Genomic DNA, 18,916 nt, shown 5'->3' with positions numbered 1-18,916 from the left:
TTAAACATTTTTTGGTAGATTGAGTCAGGGTCGATGTCTTGTGCAGTACCCACTTTCTCTTAAAAGAGTGATTCACTTTTAAGTTAACTTTTAGTATGTTATAGAATGGCCAATTCTAAGCAACTTTTCAATTGGTCATCATTCTTTATTTTTTAGTTTTTTGTGCCTTCCTCTTCTGACTCTTTCCAGCTTTTAAATTGGGGTCATTGACCCAATTTAAAACAAATGCTCTGTAAGGCTACATATTTATAGTTATTGCTACTTTTTATTACTCATCTTTCTACTCGGGCCTCTCCTATTCAAATTCCAATCTCTTATTCAAATCAGTGCGTGGTTGCTATGGTAATTTGGACCCTAGCAACTAGATTGCTGAAACTGCAGTCTGGAGAGCTGCTGAATAAAAAGCTAAATAACTCAAAAACCACAAATAATAAAAAATTAAAACCAATAGCACATTGTCTCATAATATCACTCTCTATGTCGTAACAAAAGTTAATTTAAACGTGAACAACCCTTTTAAGGTTCAGTTTATTGGTCGAAGAGCAGGGCCCAGCTGGATGAAGCTACACAGAGCCCAAAAGTCTTCCTGTAAACTGAGCAAACTATTTAAAATTTCTTGCAGGGGCTACATCTCACAGGTATTTCACCACTTCTGTTCTTGATATAAGGCAGGGTCTCGCACACTCACACTTGATGAAATATACATGGCTAATTTCCCCTTCAAATCAACTGAAAATCCTAGAGCTTTACATACTTTTGCAACAAATAATGTTACTTTGGAAAAAAATTTCCTCAGGTAAATAAACAAACAAGCATCATGTTTTTGACTCATTTCTTTAATTTGGTTCTTATTATCTAGTTTTAGGACTTGGTTGTTTAGAACTTATTTATGCAGAACTATAGAAAATTCATAAGGGTTCACAAATATTTAACAACCATAGTAGATAGTTTCTGATAACCCTTCAGGAACTCGAACACAAATAGTTTGACACATATCAATAATATGCATACCTACTAATATTTTGGACTTTGTGCCATGAAATTTTAGACTCTGATTTTCGATGTGCAAGTGGGATCACACGGTATCCCTGCTTGGTGTATACATTAGCAAAATCATGTAGAACTGCAAAAAAAAAAAAAAAAAAAAACATTTTTAAAAATCTGAATTATTTGGATAAAACGGAGTTGGCCTTCCCATAATTCAGAACTTTATGGAAAAAGGATTTCCGAATAACACATCTAGGGTTGCCACCTTTACTGAAAAAAATTACCGGCCGGTGGGGGGGCGGGCACAAAAAGGGGGTGGGCCATGATGCAAAAGTGGGTGGGCCATGATGCAAAAGTGGGTGGGGCTACGCAGTGTGCCGCGAAAGGGGGCGGAGCAACATCGTCCCAATGTCAAGAACACTGCAAAAAAAGGTAAGTTCTGCGCGAATTGGGGGCAGGCCGAGGGCTTTTTTTAAAGGGTATTACAAATACTGCATTGCCGGTAAATTTGTAATACCGGCCTTGGCAGGTGTTTTACCGGCTAGGGTAGCAACCCTAAACGCATCCCATACCTACCATACTGTGTGTATGTACAGAGTTACACTTTCTCACCAGTTTCCTGTTTGCACAGACTGGCTATCACTTCAGGGGCCCCTTTCACATATGCATCCATCTTCTTTTCTCCCAGGATTCTAGCAACAATGCGCTGTAGTACGGACGAGAAAGAAAACAGATGCACTATTCCAATTTCATAAGTTGTCTGTAAAAGAAGAACTGTGCATTAATTATATATTTATATTGCACACACAAATTTTATATATAGATATATATATATCTAGAGAGAGAAAGAGAGAGATATGAAAGATACACATTCAGTACAATGTTTTTATTGAAAAACTGCACATCTTTCACCCTTCTCAGATTATTTATTATTAATGATGCACCCAGGCATGGGATGAATTGTCATTTGGATCTGAGATTATGATATACAGATATACACATACTCACTACATACCCTAACATGAAAGTAATTTATAATGTGTACAGCATAGAAGCTGCAAATAAAAGTTTTACTTCTAGTTGGAAAGACTGATCCTCTTCTAGCCAGTAACAAAACATGAATAGCATATCAACTCTGTGCATGGCATGTTCCCCGGCACCCAGATCAAGTATCCCAACTCTCAATATGATTCTGTGAAGCTGTATAAATTACATAGTTACATAGTTAAATTGGGTTGAAAAAAGACAAAGTCCATCAAGTTCAACCCCTCCAAATGAAAACCCAGCATCCATACACACACCCCTACCTACTTTTAATTAAAATTCTATATACCCATACCTATACTAACTATAGAGTTTAGTATCACAATAGCCTTTGATATTATGTCTGTCCAAAAAATCATCCAAGCCATTCTTAAAGGCATTAACTGAATCAGCCATTACAACATCACCCGGCAGTGCATTCCACAACCTCACTGTCCTGACTGTGAAGAACCCTCTACGTTGCTTCAAATGAAAGTTTTTTTCTTCTAGTCTAAAGGGGTGGCCTCTGGTACGGTGATCCACTTTATGGGTAAAAAGGTCCCCTGCCATTTGTCTATAATGTCCTCTAATGTACTTGTAAAGTGTAATCATGTCCCCTCGCAAGTGCCTTTTTTCCAGAGAAAACAACCCCAACCTAGACAGTCTACCCTCATAATTTAAGTCTTCCGTCCCTCTAACCAATTTAGTTGCACGTCTCTGCACTCTCTCCAGCTCATTTATATCCCTCTTAAGGACTGGAGTCCAAAACTGAACTGCATACTCCAGATGAGGCCTTACCAGGGACCTATAAAGAGGCATAATTATGTTTTCATCCCTTGAGTTAATGCCCTTTTTTATGCAAGACAGAACTTTATTTGCTTTAGTAGTCACAGAATGACACTGCCCAGAATTAGACAACGTGTTATCTACAAAGACCCCTAGATCCTTTTCATTTAAGGAAACTCCCAAGACATTGCCATTTAGTGTATAACTTGCATTTATATTATTATTTTAATAATTTTTTACTACTGAGACAGCTATACAAATATACAACAGCTGATTTGTACATAGAGCTTCTCTAAATTCTGCAGTATAGAGGAGAGCAGTCAAATAGCAGTTACTGCTAGAAAAGTATTTTATTGACTACAAATCACACATAGAGCTTCTCTCTATATGCCATTCAGCCATTTCGTGAGATTGGGTCTGGTGCAGGAGCGTCAAAGTTCAAAGACATGTTCAGCTACTGGATCGGTTACCCAGAATACTTGGGGTTTTCCAGACCATGGTTCTTTCATAATTTGGATCAACTTTATCTTTAGTCTGCTATAAATCCTACCCTATACAATAGTTTGGCCACCAATATGGATTTATGCAGCTTAGTTAAGATTACCAATACTGCAAAGAAATTATTTATAAACAATGATAATTATTTGCTTAAAATGGGCTCTATTGGACATGTCCGGTAATTCAGAGCTTTCTGGATAATGTTTTAAACAAATATGCAAACTTAAGACAGACAGGAGAAGCTGGTTAAATTAATATATCAGTGAAGCACATAGAACACTGAATAGATTTGCATGTCTATGCCCATGATACCTTATGGGAGAATTAAAACTCTTATTTTGGTATCTAAGCAGTGCTGTGTGTATGGCATGAGACAAGTAAATACCTTCTGATTTCAGAAGGCTTCACTTTGCATGTATCTTGCATCAGGAATGTGAACTATAATTAAGGGGAAAAGAGCCAAAGAACAGCCAAAGAGACATAGGACAGAATAACAGATTGGTAATATGGTGCAGGGGAGAGATTGGGAGAATGAAGAACTGAGCAAAAGGTATGATGAATTATATGGAGAGAGAAGAAACAAGCAGCTGTAATTGCAAGGTACATACAGAACATAATTGGGAAACCATGTGTCATGTATATATTGGTTGTATAGAATATGGTTGCCGGCTTGTGCCGCTGGGTCTAAACAATTCAGGGTGTGAACAAATACATACATGCCTTTTATTTCCTTTTGGTGGGTAAGGGAATTCATGTACCTTAAACTGCAATTTGAAAAGCTCTATAATGAACATATCTTATTTCTATGCAGTTTTGTCACCAGCTGGAGCGCCAACTCACTTACTGGCAATACCACATCAACTGGAGAAGCAATAAGACATTAAAGGGGACCCATCACCCAAAAAAAATATTCAAAATTTGAATATCACAATAGTCAAACAAAGTGAACTATGGGATTTTAAAAAGCATATTTATCAAATCGTGAACTTCACTGATAAATACAATATGATTCTAAAATTCCCATAGGAATGAATAGAACATGGGTAAGTTTTTCCTGTAGTGAGTTCTATTCTCACATTTTGATATAACTGCCCCTAAATTTTCCTTACTGCTATGACCTTGTTTTTCCACTTTTAAATACCAAATTAGACTGGGGTATTTTTTTTACATTAATAAGAGGAAATGCAAATGACTGCACATTGATATGCAATATATTTATTACAATACACCATCTGGGAGAATGCTGCACACAAACTGCGTAATTGTGGCGATTGTTTACAGCTCATTTCCTTTCCAGCTGCTCTTGCCCAGAGCTTACGGAATACTTAAGCCATGCAAACCTATCAATAAAGCTATCAATCCCTTCTGTCGTTGGATTTCTTCAAAAGCAGAGACTGATTTTTTGTGCTAAAACTCACAAACTCAAATTGTAACTTCAAATCAAATGTGTATAAAGCCAAGCAAGCTCTAAAAAATCAAATGTAAATGAAACTTCAGCAAGGGCATGTAAATGATTAATTTCAAGGTTGAAATTATTTTTTTCATCTTGTAAACTCACAAATTCAAGGTATTCAAGTATTTTTCAAAGATTTTATTCATTCAATTGTTAAAAAAAATGCATGTTAATAATTCATGTCTTTTTTAAATTGTAAATTTATTCAAAATAGAAAAGACCTCTAAAATTACACAAGTCCGAATTTTCATAAATAAGGCCTAAAATGATTATTCAGAAAGGAAACTCATGAGGATGCAGGTATTTCCCCCATATGAATTAAAAGACAGTAAGTTCTTCTTTATCTGTTAGGGTTACACCATTGTTTTAAATTTGTAGAGAAAGGGGGTTAAGTAATAAAATAAAGTTTGCCCAGGAGCAGTAACCCATAGAGAACAATAAGATGCTTTCTTTTAAACAGGTGACCAGTAAATGCTACCTGCTGATTGGTTGCTATGCGTTACTACCCCTGGGCAAACTTTATTTTATTACTTAGCCCCCTTTCTCTACAAATTTAAAACAATGGTGTATACCTTGTTCATATATGTATTGCAACCCTGACAGATAAAGAAGAACTTGAGAACACAGGTGACTGAACCTGTCTATGTTTTATTATTTGGCCAATGTTGTGTAGCTGCCACCTCCCATTACTAAGTTCATGCTGTCAACCCATGGCACACAGTGGTCAGCAGAGTGAGTCAAATGTGTTTATACGGGAGACCATACATGCAAAAGGCTCTACATTCGTGGCTTTTTGGATCTAGTCGTATGTCCAGAAATTTGTCAGGCTAACCAAGCCCAAGTAGTGGAATCGAGAAAACTCACTTTATGGTAAATACCACCAGTGGAGTGTAATTTTGAAAAACATGTAGTGTGAGTAGTGATGAGCGAATTTGCGATTTTTTTGGGAAACTGTGACAAAAATTTGCCACGAAAAGTTTTCCTACGACAAACATCACTATTTGTGAGTCACCTAAAAGTCTCAAAATTACAATTTCATACAAGTTTCATCTTAAGGAAATAAGAAACTAAATATAATCAATCTGTCTCTCTACTTGTAGGAGTTGGATTTTGGCATTGGTGTGTGCTTCCCACTGCCTAAAAAATGTAGAAGAGCTGCACTGTTACTGTTACAAAATATAGTGCAACCTTGATATACCACTTGGTTGTAACTTCGACACAGGTGGAATTAGAATTCAGGCTGCATTATAAAGAAAGGGATTAACATTATTTAACTTTAATTTATACATACTTTTAATTTATACTCTCACTTTCTGGAGTGGGGGAATAAACAATGGAGGAAGTACTATGAATTTTTGTGATTACTTTTTTATGAAGTGCCATAGCATAAATAAACTCTGCATTTATGGAACACACACTACAACTTCACATATTCCATCAATAAAGAAATTACAATATGCACTTATTTTCTGTACCTTTAAGCCTAAGCCTAGAATGCATGTAATGGTAATACTTGATGATTAAAACCATATGCCCATCAATTTCCCACTTTGGATGTACGGTTTGCCGTTTATGACCCAACCCTGTGCCATTAAGGCTACAATAAGTTTTTAGAAATGCTCTGCAGAACACAATTTCTTACATGATTTCTATAAATAACTGAAGTGATGTGCAAAACTGGTCTAACTCTATTTATGTGCCAGATTAGTAACTCTCCTCATCCTCAGATAAACTCATGAGCTCACCCTTTGCAGCCGTCCAGCAGTTCTTTGGCCCAAAAACAGTGGTTACTGAAAGATTACATGTGGGTGACCAAATGGGTAGCGAAAAGAACGGTTTCTTTCCAATGCTGAATGTTTCTCCTATTAGATCATTACTCTTTCAGGGACATGAGTGCATATGGTTTATAGAAAAACAGGCAATGCTACAATATTAGAATGAAACAACAGGAAATGACCAAAAGTCCATCTGCTGATCATTCAATACCAGAACACTCAGTAACCTTTACGGTAAATATAAATGTTCTGGGAAACGCAAAGCTTATTATGGAATTTCTTACATTTGAATACATAATAATATGAATGATATCCTAAAGTAAGCCACTTTAAAGGGGTGGCTCACCTTCAAGTTAACTTTTAATATGTTGTAGAATGACTAATACTAAGCAACTTTTAAATTGGTCTTAGTTATTTATTTTGAATAGTTTTTGCATTATTTGCCTTCTTCTTCTGACTCTTTCCAGCTTTCAAATGGGGGTCACTGACACCATCTAAAAACAAATGCTCTATAAAGCTGCACATTTATTGTTACTTTTTATTACTCATCTTTCTATTCAGAACTCTCCTATTCATATTCCAGTCTTTTCTTCATATCAATGCATGGTTGTTAGGGTAATTGGGACCCTAGCAACCAGACTGCTGAAATTGCAAACCAGAGAGCTGCTGAATAAAAAGCAAAATAACTCAAAATCCACAAATAATAAATAATGAAAACCAATTGTAAATTGTCTCAGAACATCACTCTCCACATCATACTAAAAGTTTACTCAAAGGTGAACAACCCCTTTAACCCTAAGGAACTTCAGTGTGGGCTGTATCAGACACTCCAGCTCTGTCATAAGCATATCAAACCTGCTTTAACTACTACTGACATCTAGTGGCCTTTGTAGCAAGTGTGCAATGTGTGTGTAAATGTTTCATATACTGTATGATGTATGCTAGAATATATTTAAAATAATACTACAAATGCTCCTCTAATACAGTACAATTTTACTCAATCCCCTTTGCCATAGCAGATGTGGGCGCTTCCATAGATTCCAACTACACCTCCCAGAATAGAAGTCATAGGATGAAATTTCTATATTACAGCGCTGAGATTTATGCTGGTGCTATATTAATAAATGTTAATAATAAAATAATAGTTCACCACAGCAGACATCAATAATTAGCACACCTTTAATGATTTACCAAAAATAAGCCCACATTATGAAATCTGAAGTCAATATAGTTTTATAAGCACTGACTGTATTATAGATATGCTTGGGTGAATGTTTATGTCATAATTCTGGCAGCAACCACTCCAACCATATTATAATACTGATTTATAGATATGTGCTTGGGTGCATATGTATGTCATAATGCTGGCAGCAACCAATCCTAAAAAGTTACAACAATCAATGGTATAGCTAGGAAAATAATTAAAGGGATTCTGTCGTGATTTTTTTATAGTATAGTTTTTATTTCTACAGTTAGGCCCATAAATTTTTGGACGGAGAATACTTTTTCAAATTTTGGTTCTGTACATTACCACAATGATTTTTAAATAAAACAACTCCAATGCAGTTGAACTGCAGTCTTTCAGCTTTAATTCAGTGGGTTGAACAAAAAGATTGCATAAAAATGTGAGGAACTAAAGCCTTTTTTTTAGCACAACTTCATTTCAGGGGCTCAAAAGCAATTGGATCATTGACTCAAAAGCTATTTCATGGGCAGGTGTGGGCAATTCCTTGGTTATTTCATTATCAATGAAGCAGATAAAAGCCTTGTTTGCTGTGAACAGACAACATGCTGTCAAAGGAGCTCTCCATGCAGGTGAAACAAGCCATCCTCAAGTTGCAAAAACAGAAAAAAAACCATCTATGAAATTGCTACAACATTAGGAGTGGCAAAATCTACAGATTGGTACATACTGAGAAAGAAAGAACTCACTGGTGAACTCAGCAACGCAAAAAGACCTGGACGTCCACAGAAGACAACAGTGGTGGATGATCGCAAAAGAATTTCCATGGTGCAGAGAAACCCCTTAACAACAGCCAAACAAGTGAACAGCACTCTCCAGGAGGTAGGCGTATCTATATCCAAGTCTATCATAAAGAAAAGACTTGATGAAAGTAAATACAGAGGGTGCACTGCAAGGTACAAGCCACTCATAAGGCTCAAGAATAGAAAGGCTAGATTGGACTTTGCTAAAAAAAAAACATCTCAAAATGCCAGCACAGTTCTGGAAAAACATTCTTTGGACAGATGAAACCAAGATCAACCTCTACCAGAATGATGGCAAGAAAAAAGTATGGAGAAGGCGTGGAACAGCTCATGATCCAAAGCATACCACATCTCTATAAAACATGGCGGAGGCAGTGTGATGGCTTGGGAGTGCATGGCTGCCAGTGGCACTGGGACACTAGTGTTTATCCATGATGTGACACAGGACAGAAGCAGCCGAATGAATTCTGAGGTGTTCAGAGACACAGTCTGCTCAAATCCAGCTACATGTAGTCAAACTGATTAGGGGGCATTTCATAATACAGATGGACCATGACCCAAAACATACAGCCAAAGCAACCCAGGAGTTTATTAAAGCAAAGAAGTAGAATATTCCTGAATGGCCAAGTCAGTTACCTAATCTGAACCCAATTGAGCATGCATTTCAAATGTTGAAGACTAAACTTCGGACAGAAAGGCCCACAAACAAACAGCAACTGAAAGCCGCTGCACTAAAGCCCTGACAGAGCATGTAGATGTTACAGTTCCTTTAAGTGAATTTGTTATGAGGCCCAGTAAGACATTAGCCACAGAACTGGCCATTATGGCAGCAAACACAGGGGTGTTCAGAGCAGGACAAGCTGATTGGTTTATCCCTGAGGGAAAGCACAGCAACAAGTACTCCAGGCCAGAACCCCCCACATCACTGCCACTGACAGGGGAGACTGTTCCAACTCTAGCTCACTAATAAACAGCACACGGTGTTACTGCCGGGTAGGGGGATACACAGAGCCCTACCCGGCCCCAGGAGATTGACACACAAAGCAGCCACTCATAGAGCACAGGCAGAGCAAGGAGGCAGTAAGCACGACACTGTCGCAAAGAAAGACACCACGTGCGACGCCGTAACCATGGGAGACGCTGTCAAAGTGCTGACAGTCGGCGCAGGTCACGTGAGAGACTATTAAATAATCGAGGCAACAGAGCACTTCTCAGGCAATGTTCACGCTGACACTCTCTACTGACTGTTACACTACAGCTCCCAGCATCCCCTCTGAGCTAAACAAGTTACCAGCGAAGCAGCTGGAGAGCCTCATACTAATAATGGTTAGGGACTAAAAGAAGGATGACAGCGAGGCAGACTGAAAGACGATGCGTGCGGTCAGGCCCGATCTTCTGTAGCTCTGTTTCCCGCCCGCTGGATCCGGCGGAGCTGTCAATAGTATCACTCGAGGCCCATGGTGTGTGAGGCCGGAGCCTGACAGCGCGCGGGAGAAAGTGATGGGGGAGGCGTTCGCTTGGCCAGTAGAGTGGCAGACAAGGGCTGTAACGTGGGAGCCTACGGAACGCATTTTAGGGCAAAAGCATCTCAAGCTGTTTATCTGTGTCATGCGGTGTGTGAGACGCGAGTATGTCTCCACTTGCTGTAGGCAGGGGCGGGGCAGCACAATGGATGGGCGTGGCTTCTCTGCCATTTGGGCAGATCCAGGGGGCGGGGCTGAAAGCTGTGCTGTACAGGGAGGCGGGCGTGAATGTTGAGCATTCATTTGCAACAGTGAAGAAATGACTGACATTGTGTTATTAGCCGTGTCTGTTTGTAGCCTCTCTACCTCAGCGCCAGGTGTATCTCTTCTGCACCATTAAATTACACACAGTGCTCCTCTTACAGCAGATACAGTGTGTAGCATGGGCCACAAGTACAAACATTTCATTGTAGTATGGACCGTTGCTGGGGGGGACAGAGTTCACTCTCACAAGCTCTTCCTGTAACAGTGACACTTTCACTACTTCCGACTGTTGGTATTTATATTTGTGCTTAGTGTTTTCTCCGTGTTCATGTGGAAATGAAAATGACCTGTTGTGAGCAGTTGTTGTTTTCAAACATGGCATGGAAAGTTCTTCCAATTTAAAAAAAAGTCTCAAGACTAAAGGTGGCCATAGATGTAGCATTTAAGATCTGTCCTGCGACCATAAATACAGACATGTTAGAGCTGAATCGTCAGCTATACAGGTAGAAACAATAGAATTCTACAAGTATCTGACAATTCAGCACAGTGACCAATGTTTGGGTGGCTTCTGCCGATATCGGTCGGCTTGTCTCCAGCCTTACAACGTTTCGTTGGATATATCATGTCAACATTTGTGCACAAATAAAAATGGTTGCTTTTGTTCTATAAAGCACTTAGCACAGCCTTAAAGGAGAATTCAACCCTAAAGTTAAAAACAACCCTACCCTACATAGACCTCCCTCATCCCCCCCAGCCTAAGTGTTACCCTGGGCAAACGCCCCTAACGTTTTACTTACCCCTAGGTGCAGATTCAGCCATCAGAGTTCACGGGTGCTGTCTTATTCTCTTGGGAAATCTTCTGGATAAGACCGGCGTGGAGCCACAGGTGCAGTTGGAGCAATTTTCTGTTTCACAACAACTGCGCATGCGCCGGAAACTTAAGAATATTGCAGAAGCGCCAGTCTCATTCCAAAGATTACCGAATCGGCTGAAGATGGCGCCCGTGAACTCTGATGCCCGAATCTGCACCAAACGTTAAGTAAAATATTACAGGCATTTGCCCAGGGTAACACTTTGGCTGGGGGGAGCGGGGTCTATGTAGGGTAGGGGTTTTTAAATTTAGGGTTGAATTCTCCTTTAAGGCTCTGCTAAGTGCTTTATTGAACAAAATCAACCATTTTTATTTGTGCACAAATGTTGACATTGTGAAATTAGAACAAGTGTTTTTCTTACAAGCTGGCAATTTACTTAATCTTTTTAATAATTATAAATTATAGCATGGGCAGTCATTTGTCTTACTGTTGTTGACCTATTTAAGCAAATTGTAAAATTGTTTGCTAGGGATTATTATTCAACTATACAATTTCTCGAGCATTGTTAAGCTCTCTTCTGCAGGAGCAGCCTGAGATTGCTCATAGCCTGCACAGAGAGATTGAAAGGTACACTGACACTGATATGAATGAGAGGTGGGGGCAAAGAAATGTGCTCTCCTGTTTATGGCTGACAGTAAATAGATATTGGTAAATGTTAGGACACCCAGTAAATGGTCTCTACAGAAAAGTCTGGGATGCTATTAAAAAACAATTGCCTTTTTCTGTGGTCCTGTGCATATAGATTATTTTGTTCACTATGTGGCTTGTGTAGTTGCCAACACTTGAAACTCATATCAAACTGCTGCCCTAGCACAGGCCCTTGTGTGTCTATATAGAAGAGACAGCCATGGGTTAAGATGCTACACCAAATGACATGCAAATATTGTCGTCTGTCTTGTACATTATTATGGTTTACACCCTGTAGTAAAACAAGTATTGCCAGGTCTTTACAAAGATGCCAGCAAATATGACTGTGTATTATATACTTTTATTGGGACTTTAAAAGCACAACCTTCCTCTGGAACACAAAGAAGCCAAAAAGAATATCCAGGCCCCAGCCCTGAAAAAAAGAGACCAAACATCTGTCTTTTGTTTAGTGAAGAGGAATAGCCAAACACAGAGCTGCTATTCGACACAGCCCAATATCAGTGAGAGTTTATTCTACCTGCAGTTTATTTCTTATTTTTTCTCATCACAAATGTATGTTGGATATGCCTGGGTGCTCCCAATGTGCCCATGGAGACTGGACACAAATTGTTCCTATTTCACCTACAAACATGACCTTGACACTGCATCTATGCTGGCTATGGGTTCTGGGGGCATTAAAGAGATGCTTACACCAGATATCAAACTTTTTTTACATTGTATTTTATGGAAAAAATGTAAATAGCATGCAGAGTATTTGCCCAATGCTTTTTACATTAACTATTTGATCCCCATATAAATAGCATGCAAAGTATTTGCCCAATGCTTTTTCATTAACTATTTGATCCCCATATTCATCAGTGAGGGGGCTGCCATATTTGAGCAGCAGGAGTCTGTTAATGGTACAAACTTCCTGCAACACACAGCGCTGTAACCTCTGGGGCCCATAAAATAGAAATAACTGCCCACATTTTCTTGAATTACTACTGGTGCTGCTGGTAATCCTGTTTACTCAATTCCTTTATAGTGTTTTCTGACCGAGACTATAATGCAGCACATGAACTGACTGCAACCTTTATGCTGCAGGATTAGAGTTTGTTCTTCTTGCTCCTAAAACATTGTCAGCAGTGTACCAGTGATTCCTGTTTGTTATTTGTGGCAAACTTACATGTTTCTTTTTCCTTTCCCTAGCAGGGAAAAATGACGCTGAGGTCAAGTAGACAACTTCTTGGATCTCGCTGTGCTCTGCTGCCTTCTTCTGCACTTCCCAGAAAACAGTGAGTTTGAGGGGACACTACTTGTTTTTTTCAGTTTAGGCACTGGTTTAGCATTGGATTAGTGATCAGTTGTTCCCCACAAAGCTTTTTAGCTCTGGGGGAAGTAGAAGCCTGAATCTAGTTTGACTTGCTCAATGACCAGTCAGACCACAGACAGAACTTTAATACTATTAGTGTAATGTAGAAATGGGTGTTCAATGGCAACTAGCCTTAATGTGCGGTAGTCAAATATCCCTGTCCTGCTACTTCCAGCCCAAGGCCATTTCTATTTTGTGACATGTGGAGAGCATTTGGGAAAGGTACATCCCCAAAGGAAGTGGATCTGCTAGATGTTTGACCCAAGAGGAGGTTGGCCTGTCACCCACCCACCCAAGAAAAGTTTGTCCAGCCTGCCTCTCAATTTTTTGACCCAAATCTGCCTAGTCCATGGGTCCTGTGCACGTCACTGTTTATCATCTGCATTATGCACTAGTTATTACACCCTTGGGTGACTTTCATTCTTCACTAATTTGAAATCATATGGAATATTTCAAAGTGGAAAGAGAATCTATGGAGTTAACTTCTCTCGCTATGACAGTTGCAAATGAGAAGGTTTTGGGAGGTGTCTTTGGATAATCATTACGGAACATTTGCCTGGGAACCTGTGGCATCCCAAATGGTAACCATGGAGACCATGATGTTAGTTGTCATAGAAACCAAGGAAAATGCTAGGTGTTAGTGCTTACCCACACTTTATTTTTAAAGCTTAGCATGGAAATATTCTGATCAGATCCCAACCACAAAGCAGTTTTCATGGGAATGGAAACATTTCACATAAAATATGTGTGATGGTGTAGACCAGTGCATCATCCTATCTGAACACCCTTGACTCTAATGCAGAAATCTATTGGTACTCTATTCAAATGACCCCCCCCCCACCAAAGCTACATAGTTAAATAGTACTTAGGGTTGAATAAATGTTTGCCCTTTACACCTGCTTTAACGTCATTACTGATACTTTCCATACCCCTTATAAGCTTAGCCACTTTTTTGTTGGGAGAACAGTCTTGATCTTCCTTTTGAGGTTTGGAGGCCAAAACTGCAATGTATGATCTATCTGGATCAGCCATGTCCAAAGTGCGGCCCGCAGGCCAAATGTGTCCCGGTTAAAAATGTACACAGGCCCGCAGTCTCCTTCATGACACATACTAGCAGGTCATGATGAGCTGCTTTTGCCGCACATCCTGCCTTTCACAGCATCCTGCAGTGGCTGGAGAGAGCAGCTAGTAAGGAAACCGACTCCCCTCCCTCTGAAGAAGTAGCGCGCCTGGCTGCTATGCAACGGTTCCAAGAGGCGTGCACTCAGCCCCTAAGAAGAAGTCAGCAAAGGCTCTTAAAGGGCATGTAAAGGCAAAAATATAAAATCCCATTTTTACTTTCTTTAATGAAAAAGAAATCTATCTCCAATAAACTTTAATTAAAAGATGTCTACAGTTTTTATCATAAACCTGACTGTATGCAGTGCAATTCCCCCTTCTTTTACTGCTGTGGATAGGAATTGTCAGATGGTCCCCAACTGCTGTGCAGGTAAACGATCATACTTTCAAATGGCAGGGGGAGCCCCCCCCACCTTACTTCCCAGAACTCGAGCAGCATTGTTGGATTCCCTGTAGAGATTTGTATCCAGAGACGCAGTGCAGTCTCTATATTATGATTATTAATCAGTCTTGCTGTATTGGCTTCTATGGCAGATATTATTTGACTTGTGCTGTTTTGATAATTTATGACGATCCCTAAGCTTAACATCCCAACTGAAGCCCATACCACACTGAGCATGTGCGAGTCTTGATATTGCAGAAATGTCTAACAAAGTTACAAGATGACAGCCCCCTGTGCCAACTTTGAAAGCATAAATCATTTGTCTTATTAGGCTGCTGGAGCAGTAAGTTCATGTTTATATTTAGTATACATAATACAGCATTTCTAACATTATTCTATTTTAGACTTTAGTTGCCCTTTAAAGAGGCTGCGACAGTGAGGAAAGCCATGCCTGCTAAGAGCCATCTAACGCTAGTCCCTTCAACAAGCAGAGAGCGACTGCATTGAAAAGTGAAAGAATGAGCTTCTCCCATAAATCAATAGAGGACAAAACCTTGCTGGCCCTTCCAGGTCCTGACTGGATTTGACTGTTACAGCCCAAAATAACACCAGGTGAATCCATTAGTTTGGCTAACTTGGTAACCCTTCAGGGATAGAAACAGACTGTCCCTGTAAAGGCTGAATGCACTTTGCTCTACACAATATGATTGCACCACAATTGTGACTCTTTTTTTTTCTTAATTTGCCCTGCTGGCCTGGTATATTGGGCTTGTACAGACACTAGTCTTGTAGTGTTATGCTTGTGCCGCCCACACAATTGCCTTTTCATGGCCCTATCTGAAACTTTGTTGTAGTACAAGATTGTTTTCCCCCAAGATTTCCCTAATATGATTGGTATGATAGTAACTACAGGGTGTAACATGTGCCCCACTCCTCTGCATGGCCGCCATTGGTCAAATGGATATTTTGCCCAGAGACCATGTGCCATTCTATTAGGATCCTGTATTAGCCTGGGATCTCATCCACTACAGTCAGGCAACTGATGGGCAGCTTCTGTCTTCCTGGTTATTATGTATTTGTCCAGTTTCATTGAAAGCAAATATGTAGCTCATTAATTACTGGGCTGGCTTCATTTAATAGAGTGAATAGAATCCTCAGAGAAAGCTTTGGGCACTGTACCTGAGCATTTTTAATGGAAACGTTTTTTTTTTTAGATTTCAGATTCATTTCCAGTTGCTCCAATCAGAATGCATTTAATCAGGGGGGGTCATGCCATTGGGCTGATGATGAGAGGCCAAACAGACTGCAGTAAGGATGTACAAGAGAGGGGAATAGCCAGTGGTGTTCATTATTTTGCTTTTAAGTTTTTTGTTTTTTTTAGGGGGGTAAACAAAGTACTCTTGCCTGCTGACTGTTATAACCCATACAGGCAGAGACCCAGTAATATTATTTTGGAGGTAGCTTAAGCATAGATAACTCAGGCGTAGCTTAGTGATTTGTCTGTACATTCTGTTCTTGGGTCTGGTGATCATTTTATTCATGTTTAGTGACTTAAAATATGATTTTATAAACTCTGGTATCTGGAGGACAGTCAGATGTTAGTGTCCCCTATGTTACATTTAGTCCCCTCCTTTTTAGGAGGGTGCAAATGATCCATAACTAGAGCAGGAGTTGTGCTGCAAGAATATGAATAGATGGGCCCTGTGGAGACATAGCAGCACAAAGGACTTATTGCAAAGAAATTGGATTTTATTAAAACATAAAAAGAATTACTTTTCAACAAGACCATAGTCTGAGCCAGCTGTGATTACCTGTGCTTAAGAAAGCAATAGTAACCATTTAAGCTGAGCTACACTACTAGTTGTTTAACAGCCATAGCCAAGCTCTGGTAAGTGAACAGCTGCTCATTGCCTGTCTGGTCTATAGGAACAGATAACAGATGCAACAGAGTGTTCAGTTTAATATGAATTGCGACTTTGAGGAGGACCACAATACCAAAATGCAGAACATTGTCCAAAACTCCTGGTAAGGTATTACCACTTTAAATAAAAAGCCCATGAAATGATGGTCGTTGATGATGCTTTTTGATGTTCTTAGTTCCTGAAACAGAACAGACTCTTGTTCCTTCCTGCCATATTGCACAGCATACACAGGGACACCCTGCTGACAGAGCACAAGTACTGAGCTGATGCTTCAGCATCCATCAACCTGTGTCTGATCCTGGGCATCTTTGTACTGTGTTGTCCATGATTTGGGGGTCTTTTTGCTGAATCTGGAAACAAAGGCATAATTTGTTGGAGTTGGGGATAACTGGTTGGAGAATCCCATTTAATCAGAACAGAGAGAGGGATTTATCCCCAGTGTGGGCAGTGCAACGGCAGCATTGGTACTCGAAATATACCCAACATAAAGCTGCAAACAACTGTATTCCCATGTGGTGTGCCATGCCACAGCATAACAATGCAGGAGTTCATGAATTTTGGTCTTCCCTTTTTCCAAACACCAACTACAGCAATTTGACAACCTCACATGCAGCTTTTATAATATACGCTTTACATGTTATGTACTTCTGTTTTACAAACAGAAGTACATCTGCCAGTTGTGTTGCCACTGTTTTGTGTGACATAAGTCTGTATGTAATCAAGGGGTTGTCTAGAGATCAGATAAGGGTCTCAGAAAGAGTCTATTCACTAGTTATAATACTAAGGGATTTTGCACAGCACTGTGCTCAGGTGGAGGTAGTCAAAAAGCCCAGAGCAGACTGTTACCATAGAACGACATGGCAAATGTCACAACTGTAATTTCTCTCACCTGAGCACAACAGTAGTCAAAGCACCCAGTGACTATATGCCTAAGGTGGATCAGATTTACATTCCCAATCCATTAGAGGGAGCTACGGTTTAATATATTCTCTAAACTCAATGCAGCAGTATCTTGGACGGTTAATGGTAATGAAAATAATGTTGTGTCTTATGCAAGCTCCTGGATGTAAATGAAAATGTTAAATGACTAGTATTTCCCAAGAATAACCTAAATAACAAGAGGCAAACTTGCACCATGTCCCCAATACAAATAAATACAGTTCTTAATGTTCACTCATTCAAACAACCTGTGAAGTGTCAGTGATGTCCTTTCCCCCTCAATTTCTCCCAAATGATCCTATAGGAAACAATGGCATTTAACCGTGGTCTACGCTGGTGTGGTAGTACCAGAATGAAATATTTCCAGCAAAAGGCACACACCACAGCAAAATGCATCCCTTACACTCTCATGCCATCTCCTTGTACCCGCTGCAGCTTGTTGGTAAGAATGTATATATGGATCTTTGTGTCAATCTCCTCCAGTTGAAAGCCAAACACCTATGGGGTTGGAAGAAAAGAAATAACAGTAAAAATGACAGCTCACTTGGTCTGAATTACTGATCTGTGAGCCAATCTCTAGGGTTAGAATCTATGGGAGTTTGTATGTGCATTTTGGCACACTGTGTACATACAGTTTATGCAGATAAAACCCCAGAATGGCGGTGGATTGCAGTTTTAGTACAAGCATGACACTTTTGTTGGCTACTAAAGAATGCTTGCCTAATGCCAGGTGATGATGACCGTGGGAAGATGGCATACTTTTCCTACAGGACCCTGCTATTAGCATCCCAGCTCTAATCAAGATCAAACCTACAGACATAAATGAAAAACACACCCTGTCTGCAATATACAAGGTGAGTAAAATGAGCTAAACTCAGATTCTGCTTTACTTGGTGCACCAACAACTATGCTTTAGAGGAGCTAACCAAACTGCTTTCAGTTGCCCTTTAAAACAAGTCTAGACATTGCTCAGTTCCTAGCATGAGCACTTAAACCAACCCCTCCAGCCTGACAGCTAGGCTATTTCTCCAATTCACAAAGCTGCGTAACTCACCTGTTGCAGATCGATTTGCGTACCCCGAATGATTTCGGATTAACGTCCGTGTACCACGCTTCTCACAATATCTGAACAGGATGGTTTTACAAACATTTGCCATAATGACGAGAGTAATTTATTTTGTGCCAATGTTATTTCACTCCTTTATATAGCACTTGCATATTGTGCAGCAATTTCCAGACAATATACATCATTCCCATCAGCTCCTGTCCCAGTGAAGCTTACAGTCTAAGGTCCCTAGCACATTTACACAATACTAGGTGTCCGGTTGGCTTGGCCCGGCCTGGCCCTGCCCACAAATATCAGGAATATATACACCCACCCCATATTTGACTTATTAAAAATTAGCTGTAAACATGCAGTCTGCAGGTAATTTTATGTCGGATCTAAT

The sequence above is a fragment of the Xenopus laevis genome, chromosome 5S (assembly GCF_017654675.1).
Source record: "Xenopus laevis strain J_2021 chromosome 5S, Xenopus_laevis_v10.1, whole genome shotgun sequence".
Lineage (NCBI taxonomy): Eukaryota > Metazoa > Chordata > Amphibia > Anura > Pipidae > Xenopus > Xenopus laevis.
Note: the sequence above shows the minus strand (reverse complement) of the source record.